We start from the raw sequence: 9341 nt of genomic DNA, 5'->3' as shown, positions 1-9341 counted from the left end.
GTTTTTGGCTTGGCCAACCTTGGGGCCACCCATTTCTGCAAAAAAATTGATTTCGGTTCGGGACCGAAAAAAAATTACCATTTTGCCCCTCAAGACTTCAATGCCGATTTTCGAGAACGTAAGTGACTATTTTGCGAGGCCGACACCATTTTTGAGTAGCCACATATATTTGAGGTTGTTATAGCCGAAAATTGGAATTTCGGTCCGAAATTGAAAAATTACCATTTTGCCCCTAGGCTATTTTGGGGTATTCCGAATTTTGGGCAATTTTGGGGATTAAATTAATTATTGTTTCAGCCCAATAATGCAAATTTAGTTGGACCAAATTACCCCTAGTTAAGTTGATGTGGATTAATGTGAGCCAAGTATTAACGGGCAAAGTTGGAATTTTGGAAATTGGGTCAAACTTCCTTGGACCAAATTTATTAGCTTTGTTTCTTGCTCATCTTCTTCACCGGCCATTTCCCCTGTTCTCTTTCTCTCCCTCACGATCAGTCCCTCTCTCTCATTTTCCTCTCCATTTCCCGCCGGTCATCCCCTCCTCCGTTCGGGCGTGATCGCCGATCGCCGAGCACGCCGCTACTTGCTCCGCTCGCTCAGCTTCCGGCTGGCACGGCCGCCGGCGATCTTGCTTCTTCTTCTTGGGCCGGCTGTTCCAGCTTCTGTCCAGCCCGTTTGTTCCGTCTTTCTAAAGTAAGTGACTTTCCCAAACGTTGCCTAGGACCTCGGGTATTGTTAGACACGTTTAGGACTCGATTTAGGTGAATTTAGTGGCTGTTTTGGGACTGTGATGAGGGCTGAGTATTTGGTGGTTGTGGACTGGTTTGGCGATGGAAAATGCGAGGTTTGGGAGGTTCGGATAGGGCCGTGATGATATGGAACGATTACGGTTTGATAACGATTACGGTTTGGTAACGATTACGTTACCTTCTTGTTTGGTCAAATTTTTATAAAATTTTTCACAAAAGTTGTTGGCGACTTTCTTTTCTATAACATATAAAAATTTCAAAGCTTTTCAAGGTGATTTGGGTGTTGAAAGAAATGTATTTTGAGGATAAAACAGTCTGTTAGAGCGAACTGATTTTGGTCTGATTTCGAGGAACAAAAAGGCATGGTTGCAGATTGAACCGAATTTTGTGTTCTTTATAAGAAATGTTTATCAAGATGTTTTTTTATGATATATCCAAAATTTAGAATTTTTGGAGTTCGTATATGCGATTGTATGGTTTGTGATTATTGGTTGATTCTGGATTGTGTCTTGGGCTGAATGTGGTGTGATTGTGTGCCGAGAGTGTGTGGCCATGAGGCGTGATGGTGTGATTGCGCATTGAGTTCGCGTGTCAAGCACGGGTGATCTTGTGGTGTTCATGTGGCGAGAATGTGTATTTGTGAAGTGTATGTGAAGTGTGTGATTGTGTGTGGCCGTGTGTATATGTGGCCGTGTGGTATGTGTGGTATGACTGGAACGATGATACGAGATGATTGGAATGGTTGGAAAAGTGGTACCCTGAGGCGTGTTCGTTTACGCAGGACGATGCCCTCCCGACGAGGTGACGATGCCCGGCCCGACGGTGACGATGCCCGACGAGTGCGAGAGGTCGAAGACCGTTGGCCTCGATGCGTTTTACGCGGGCGCGGTAGTGGTGGAAAGGTTGGGAGTGAGCTGGACTTGGTCGGACTTGTGAGGACTGCGAAAGTTGACGCATGGTATGAGTTAGTGTGCGAGTGTGTTTGTATCGCGTGTCGTAGCGCGCGATTATGGGGTAAAAACTGCTAGGCATGGTATGGGACGTGCCCAAGTGGGTTTTGCCTTATAATCAAGGCACGCGCGCGACTGTGATGTATTACTGTGGTATGTTGGCTGTGTTGTTATCTAACGTGCAGGAACGTGCGTGATGGATCCCAGGTAGGATCGTATGTGTTTGTTAGTTTGGTTGATTATTATGTGTTGTGCGTGTTTCGTCTGGCGGTACGTGAGAGCCTATGTGGGGTTTGGGGTTGTACACTTATTGAGATTCGTCTCATAGTTGTATAATCCACAATTTCAGACCCCCAGCCGTAAACCCAGGAGGCCCGCCTCCTCTTTTTGGAGTTTGAAGAGCCGCCCATGGTGCCCAGTGGAGCTGCAGGTGATCCTCAGGAGCAGATTGGAAGAGGGCGACCAGTAGTTTCCCCCTAGGGTATTTTAGGAGTTGCGCAGAATAGATCGATCAATAATGAAGTTAAGTTAACCAAGCCATCTGATCCTTTTTGTTATGTCGGTGGTTGTGAATGCTTGTTCGCTAAGCTCGTGTATAATACGAGGTTTGTATGCTTGGTGTAGTGGTATTGTATATGAGTGAGTGTTGTTGATATTTGACTATCTTGTGAAGCTACCCCATCGTCGTCTTTTTAGTCAGGGGTTTTTATATTCGCTTCTGCATGTGTTTCTGATGTTTAGGTTGGGTCGGCGATGTTCCTGGGACGTCGCAACCATTCGACCGCATAGGGGGATGTCGCGTGCTCGATGGGGCTCGGGGCGTGACAGCCTTATTCCCCATAAAAACTCTATCATTATTTCCATTTTGGTAAGTAGTAAACCACTTCCTATGAGGCATCATATTACACACCCCGACTCCAGCACCCATTCGTTACCTAACAAGTCGGTAGTCACACACAAGACGGCTTCGGCTTCACTGGTGCTCTCTTTGGCAATGTTAATCGCACAACTTGTGACATTTTCCCTAAGACACCTAATTTTTCACCAAGGTTTGATTTGAATTGGTTCGGAAGAAAACCTCGATCTAATTTTTCACCAAGGGCAACATTGAATCATGCTCTATAAGAGCTTTGCAACAACATCCAGTTGCCCAAATCAGTAGGTCGAATCACAAGACATCGTAACTTTTAAGCATAGTCGTTGAATCTCAAGAGCATCTAGAAAGTTGTAATTTTCTAAGATCAGGCAATCATATCGCAAAGACCTGCTCGTAAGCTTATTGATGAAAGTTTTATCGAGGGATAAATCATGACTTTTTTCAAGAGCTATTCGATCAGCTCAGATCCACGAAAATCACTTTTCGAAATTCGTAGCACAGTTTGGGAAAGTCAACATTGCTAGCTTTATGCGGAAGCAAAAAATTCAAGTTGGTATCAAGGTCAAACTTTTGACTTAATTTTTTTTTTGCCCTTAGTATTGACTGTACTATTACACAAAACACCTTAAAAATTTGAAATATTTGCATGTTTGTGTTTAAAGTAGTTTGAAGTCATGAGTTTCGAAATTTAAAATTGATTTTCGTGTGGATACGGAAGTCATAAGTCGTCTTTAGATGCCAAAAACAAGCAGATTACAAAAGGAGCTTTCCTCTGACAAGGTAATTTCCTAGTTGGCTTCAACTTTTTGTCAACTTATCTTCTGTTGAGTATGTTTAACTCGGAAGATGTACTACGCTACATTCGTCCATGCGTTATGATTGATCTTCAAATAATTATTTTGGCTTGCAATTCGAATCGTCATATTCATACTCCCAAAATATCTTTGGATTAGTAATAAATACTTTAATTCATCAAATAAAAGAAATTTCCGTCCATCTATATATTAGACTAATCATTATTTTTAACCCACTATGCTATATATCCATAAAAATAGGGGCGTAAAAAATACCTGAACCAGATCGAATTGAACCAAAACACTTTAATAGGGTAAAAACGTTTTGGGTCTTTTAGATTCGGATCCTTCCGGTTCAGGAAATATGTAAATAAAAAAAAGAAGGGTATAAAAGTAGTTTCGGTTTGGTTTGGGGAATCGAAAGCGAACACTATACATCGTCTCCCTCCCAGAGAATGTCCTTCAAGAGAGTATCCTTCCCTGATGCCTATCGCACCTCGATCAGAACCTCGGTCTCCCTCTGTCTCACCATTGCGCCACTGCCCATCGTACCATGTTATTACAGTGAAACTGGTCCTTGATCTTGTCGGCAAGGCCTCCCTTGGGCTCGACCTTGTGCTTGTCCTTCTTGTGCTCGTCTTGCTTGTGGCCTCCTCCTCCCATGTGGAAGGTCTCTTCGATCTTGTGGAAGAATCCTCGCATTTCTTTGTTATTTCTCTCTCTGTATGGTTCGATATGTTCAGAGCGGTTCGGGTATTATATAAATCCGAACTGACTGATCGAACGGAACCATTGGCACCCCCGAATCTAAGAGAAGTAAACACTACTCTTTAGGTTTGTCTTTAACTGTTGTTGTAACACACGACCACTGTTACAACTTCCCACTGTCCCTTCTCGCGTGGTCCCACTCGCAAAGTGACGTGACAAACACTTTATCAATTCATCCAAAACCCACAAAACAATAGGAGTGGTTCGCAACTTGCCAAATAGTAAAAAATTATGTTCTTTTACTTTCAGAATTAATTTGAAAACAAAAATTCGTTTGTTAAAATTTTTGTGTCCAGATACAAATTTGCAAAAAATTATTCTCAGAATCAGTTTTAGAACAGAATTAAGAAGAAAAAAAAAATAATTTATTGATTCTGGAACAATTTTTCCATTTCTGACTCTTCTTGGTTTTCTTCTTTCTTTTTTATTTGTTCTTCATCTTCTTCTCGGCCCGCCACCGGCGACCGGCGACCGGCCAGGGTTAGTGAGGGCGGCGAGGCGACGGCGAGGTCGAGCCTAGCCTGGCCAAGGTGAGGCCGACCTCACCGTCACAGGGGGGTGGCGACGACGAGGTTGGCCTAGCCAAATCTGGGCGAGGTTGACCTCGCCGTCATGGGGGGTGGCGACGGCCAGTTCGGCCTCGCCTTGGCCGGGCAAGGTTCGGCCTTGCCAGATCTGGCCGAGGTCGAGCCTCGCCCGGCCATGGCGAGGCCGATCTCGCTGGCCTTGCGCCGGCGCCGGCGACCGGCCATGGCCAAGGAAAAAAAGAAAAAAAAAGAAATATTAAAAAATTCAAAATATCATTAATAAAAAGATATTTTGTGTAGTTACCAAACGCATTCCGTTCTTTTTCTATTCTAAGAATAAAAATTTTGAGCAGTTATCAAACGTCTTTAAATGCTTAAAAATTATTCTCGGTACGAAATTAAAAAAAATTATTTTTAGGTAGAATCTATTTTCAGACATAGAACGGTTGCCATTCCCAGCCAAGGTCAACTGTGGCCTCCTTATCCATCCTTTTCACTAGGGGTGTGCAAAAAACCCGGTACCCGCCCAACCCGCCCAGGACCGCCCGAAACCGGACCAGGACCGGTGGGTTCTAAGGGTTTCGGTCCGGTTCCCGGTTCCAATTTTTGGAACCGGTGGGTACCGGTCCGGTTCCCGGTTCCGGGTGTGGAACCGCCCACCCGCCCACCCGGACCGGACCGGTATAATATATAATATAATATTTTTAATTTTTAATTTAAAAAATTCAAAACCCTAAATCAGGATACTCTCTCACAACACAAGCTCACTCAGTCACTCTTGGTCGACGCCTCTCAAGTCTCAATCTCCGATACTCTCTCCTCTCCGACTCTCACCGTCTCCGTCTCCATCGCCCGGTCTCCGTCTCCGTCGGGTCCGCCGGTCTCCGTCTCCGTCTCTTCCATTGCGATCGCCAGTCTGCTCTCTCGCTATCTCTCTCTAGCCGGTTGTCCTTTGCATTTGCTTGCTCTCTCGATTTTCGCGGGTGTGGCTTCGTTTCGCCTGAATGTGGGGGTGTACGTGTGCGAAGAAACCCACGCACTTTGCTGGGCTTTGGATGTTATGCTGCATGAATTCCTCGCGTGTTTCAGTCGCATCTCTATTTCGTGTGAATTCCTCTTTCGCATGTTTCGGTGCTTGATGGCGTCTGCATTTCGTGCGATTCTCGACATGGGTTGGTCAAATTCGCCGAGTTTTCCTCTCGCATTTGCTTGCTCTGGGTAGTGGGTTGTAAATGGGTAGTTTAGTTGGAGAAACTACCCATTAAAAGTCATTTACAAAATGATGCACTTAGATGGGTCTTCGAGCATCTCTGTTTTATGATGGTAAAACGGGTAGATATGTTGGCAAGCAAGCAAGAAAGTACCAATCATGGTCTATAGCGGGATATTTGGTAGCGAAGATGATGTTTGGAGGATCCTTCGCACTTGGGAATGATTTCCCGGAAGAGGACAAGCGATGAAGCCGGTGATTAAGAGATCTTCTTCTTGGACTTGCTGAATAAATCCCGACAAGAGAAAAAAACACCAGAGAATCGAACAGAGAACACAAGCGAGATTAGCTTGTTCTTACGCCGATATTCTTTTGGTGATTTGCATCTTGTAGGTTTGTTTTGAACCCTTCTGAAAGTTTGGTTTTGTGTACAATAGCAATTGCTAAATTGCATCAAGCTTGCTTGAATAAAAGAAAAACATTCGGTACTTGTGCAATTTTATAAATGCTTGCCTTGATTATGAGCCATGCTCTCGTATCTCACGAGTGATTCTCAGCTTTATACTTTTGTTAACATGATAGTAGAACTTTAGGGCAAAATTTTGGAACATCCATGCCCAAAAGATGCTTTCTTTTACCACACTAGTATGTTCAAGTCTTGGTGTTCTAGAATTGGTATTCTTGGTATTTTATGTTCGATTAAGTTTGCTATGTTGGTAAATTTCTTTTGTTTTTTGTGAAGTATTCAGTTGACAAGTGCTTGAGCTCTTATATGGTCTCAATGTTTTTTCACCTTCAAGCCTGGTTGGGAGGCTTAACAAGACCCATCAAGCCTACCCGTCATGATAAGTTTTATCACGGCTACGCCGTGATCGACGTCGTTTTTTGCGTTTCGGAGTCGTTTAGATGGGTTTTCTAGCTTTAGTTTTGAATCTTGATGACCTTAAATTTTATCCGTTAATGACATGTTGCTTGATTTGAGCAGGTGATCTATTAACATGTCAATGGAAGTAGAGAAATCCTATGATGAGATAACACCAATAATTGAATCGAATCACTAGAACATGGAGGAGGGGAAGATGACTTTGAAGAGGCATCGATAAGGTATCCGGTTCTTGTCCTCGATCTAGTAAGCGAAAATCGGTAGCTTGGCTTCATTTTCGTAAAGGCAAACCCGACCTGAACGGAAACTTGAAATGTTTTGCAATTATTGTGGGACCAAGTATTTGTACCATGTTGATAATGGCACTTCAATTATGTTGAAACATTTGAGAAAGTGCCCTAAGTATCCTCGCAATATAGATAAGAAGCAAAAATTGTTTGCATCACATACGATGTGGGAATCAAATGATAGGGGAAATACTAGTATTGGAAGTGCTAGTTTTTAACGACATGGAAGTTTGATCGGGAGAAATGTAGGGAAATGCTAGTTCGAATGATTATAATTGATGAACAACCATTTTCGATGGCTGAGCATGTTGGATTTCGTGATTATACCAATCAATTACAGCCTCTCTTCAAGCATGTGTCGCGATTTACGGTGGCTAGAGATTGTATGAAGTTGTATTTTTGTGAAAAAAAGAGTTTGAAGGCTTCCTTTCATAAGCTTAATTCTAGAATCGCACTCACGACCGATACATGGAGTTCCTTCGAATTTGAACTATTTATGTCTCACCGCACATTTTATTGATGAAAACTGGGAATTGAACAAAAGAATCATCAATTTTGTGGTGTTGCCTAGTCACAAGGGTAGGGATATTGGGAAAATGGTTGAGAAATGCATTTACGAGTGGGGAATAGAGAAAAAGTGTCAACAATCACCGTGGATAATGCTAGTTCGAATGATGTTGCCATTGGTTATTTGAAAGAAAAGTTTGCAAGAGATAAACTTTTGATCTTAGATGGTGAAGTTTTACACATGAGGTGCACGGCTCATATATTAAACTTGATTGTGAGGGATGGCTTAGCCGAGGTACGCGATTCTATTGCACGTATTCGTAACGTTGTTAGGTATGTGAGAAGTTCTCCCATGAGAGCTAAAGCATTTCAAGATTGCATTGAGAAAACAAGGATCACTTATAAGGGTTCGGTTGTCTTGATGTCTCCACTAGGTGGAACTCCACTTACCTAATGTTAGACACCGCCATAAAGCTAAGAAAAGCTTTTGAAAGGATGGATGAAGAAGATATTTCTTTCTCAACTGAGCTTAGCTCCGATACTCCAACTAGTGTTGATTGGGAAAATGCCATTATTCTTTGCAAATTTTTGAAGAAGTTTTATGATGCAACCAACAAGATGTCTCGGGACTTTGTATATCACTTCAAATGATTATTTTGAGGGAATAGCTTCTTTATTCAATTATCTGAAAGAAGCGGCGAAGGCTTTCGATCCTAGGGTGAGAGTTATGGGTGCGAAAATGAAAGATAAGTTTGACAAATACTATGGGAGTTTTGAGAAAGTGAATATGATGGTGTTGATTGCTGTAGCATTGGATCCTAGAAAAAAATGAATTATGTGAGGTATTGTTGTAGACTCATTTATGATGATATTGCAATAGTTGATGAGATGTTTGACAAGGTGAAGTTCGCCATGGAACGTTTGTTTAAATTTTATGAGAAATCTTCTCTTGGGTCTTGTGATAAGAATTTGGGTGGTCAACTTTTGAGTTCTACTAGTCTTGGTAGTAGTTGCGATCCTTATTGCGATGAGGGAAATGAAGGGGAAGATTGCGGTTTGGATTTCTACGTGCAAGAGCCATCATATGAAGCCTTTCTTAATGAGGAGAAAAAGAAGTCTCGAGGGCAACTTATCCGAACTCGATCGGTATCTTAAAGCCGAACTTGAAGAGGCTCGCGATCTTGACATTTTGATGTGGTGGAGCATGACCGGTCAAAAGTTTAAAATTCTATCTTTGATGGCTCGGGATATTTTGTCTGCATTCCGTAACTACGTTGCTTCGTAGTCTACCTTCGCACATCCGGTCGTGTGCTTGATGGCTTTAGAAGTTCTTTGACTCCTAGAGTCTTGGAAGCTTTGATTTGCACTCAAGATTGGTTGAGAGCGGTTATCGAGCCGATTAATATTGAAGAGTGCATCGAGAATGCGGAAAAGTTTGAGTTGGGTAAGGCCATATCTTTTCATCTTGTAATTATTTCATATATCTAATGAGTGAATGCTTTATTTAATATCTTCTTTTTATTAGATATGGATCATGTTAACGTGGAGATTAACAGTACATAGAGTTTACAAGTTGAAGCGAAAGGAATATATGTGGTGAGATTTTTCAATAATTGTTTGATTTCAATTTGTAGTTCTAATTTATAACTAATGTTGTGTGATCATCTCGCATCTATACGTATTGTTGTTTTGTTTTCGGGAGGTTGGAACTTGGAGTTTTAGAGCACTCAAAGCCTCGAGAAGTTGTTTGCTGCTTTTATTCATGCGTAAGTTCATATTCTTCAATACA

General features: G+C 42.2%; 1 long non-coding RNA gene across 1 annotated transcript; it reads left to right on the top strand.

Moving 5' to 3' along the window:
* The first annotated feature begins 8858 nt into the window (after positions 1 to 8858).
* On the top strand, positions 8859 to 9136 carry LOC130137829 (uncharacterized). Its single transcript, XR_008816285.1, has 2 exons — positions 8859 to 8996; positions 9078 to 9136. It is a non-coding gene; the product is annotated as an uncharacterized LOC130137829 (long non-coding RNA).
* The last annotated feature ends 205 nt before the right edge of the window (positions 9137 to 9341 follow it).

Source organism: Syzygium oleosum, unplaced genomic scaffold, assembly GCF_021117445.2.
Source record: "Syzygium oleosum isolate NSW1041296 unplaced genomic scaffold, Sole_v2.1 Sole_v2.01, whole genome shotgun sequence".
In the NCBI taxonomy this organism is placed as follows: domain Eukaryota; kingdom Viridiplantae; phylum Streptophyta; class Magnoliopsida; order Myrtales; family Myrtaceae; genus Syzygium; species Syzygium oleosum.
Note: the sequence above shows the minus strand (reverse complement) of the source record. Positions and strands in the feature narration are given on the sequence as shown.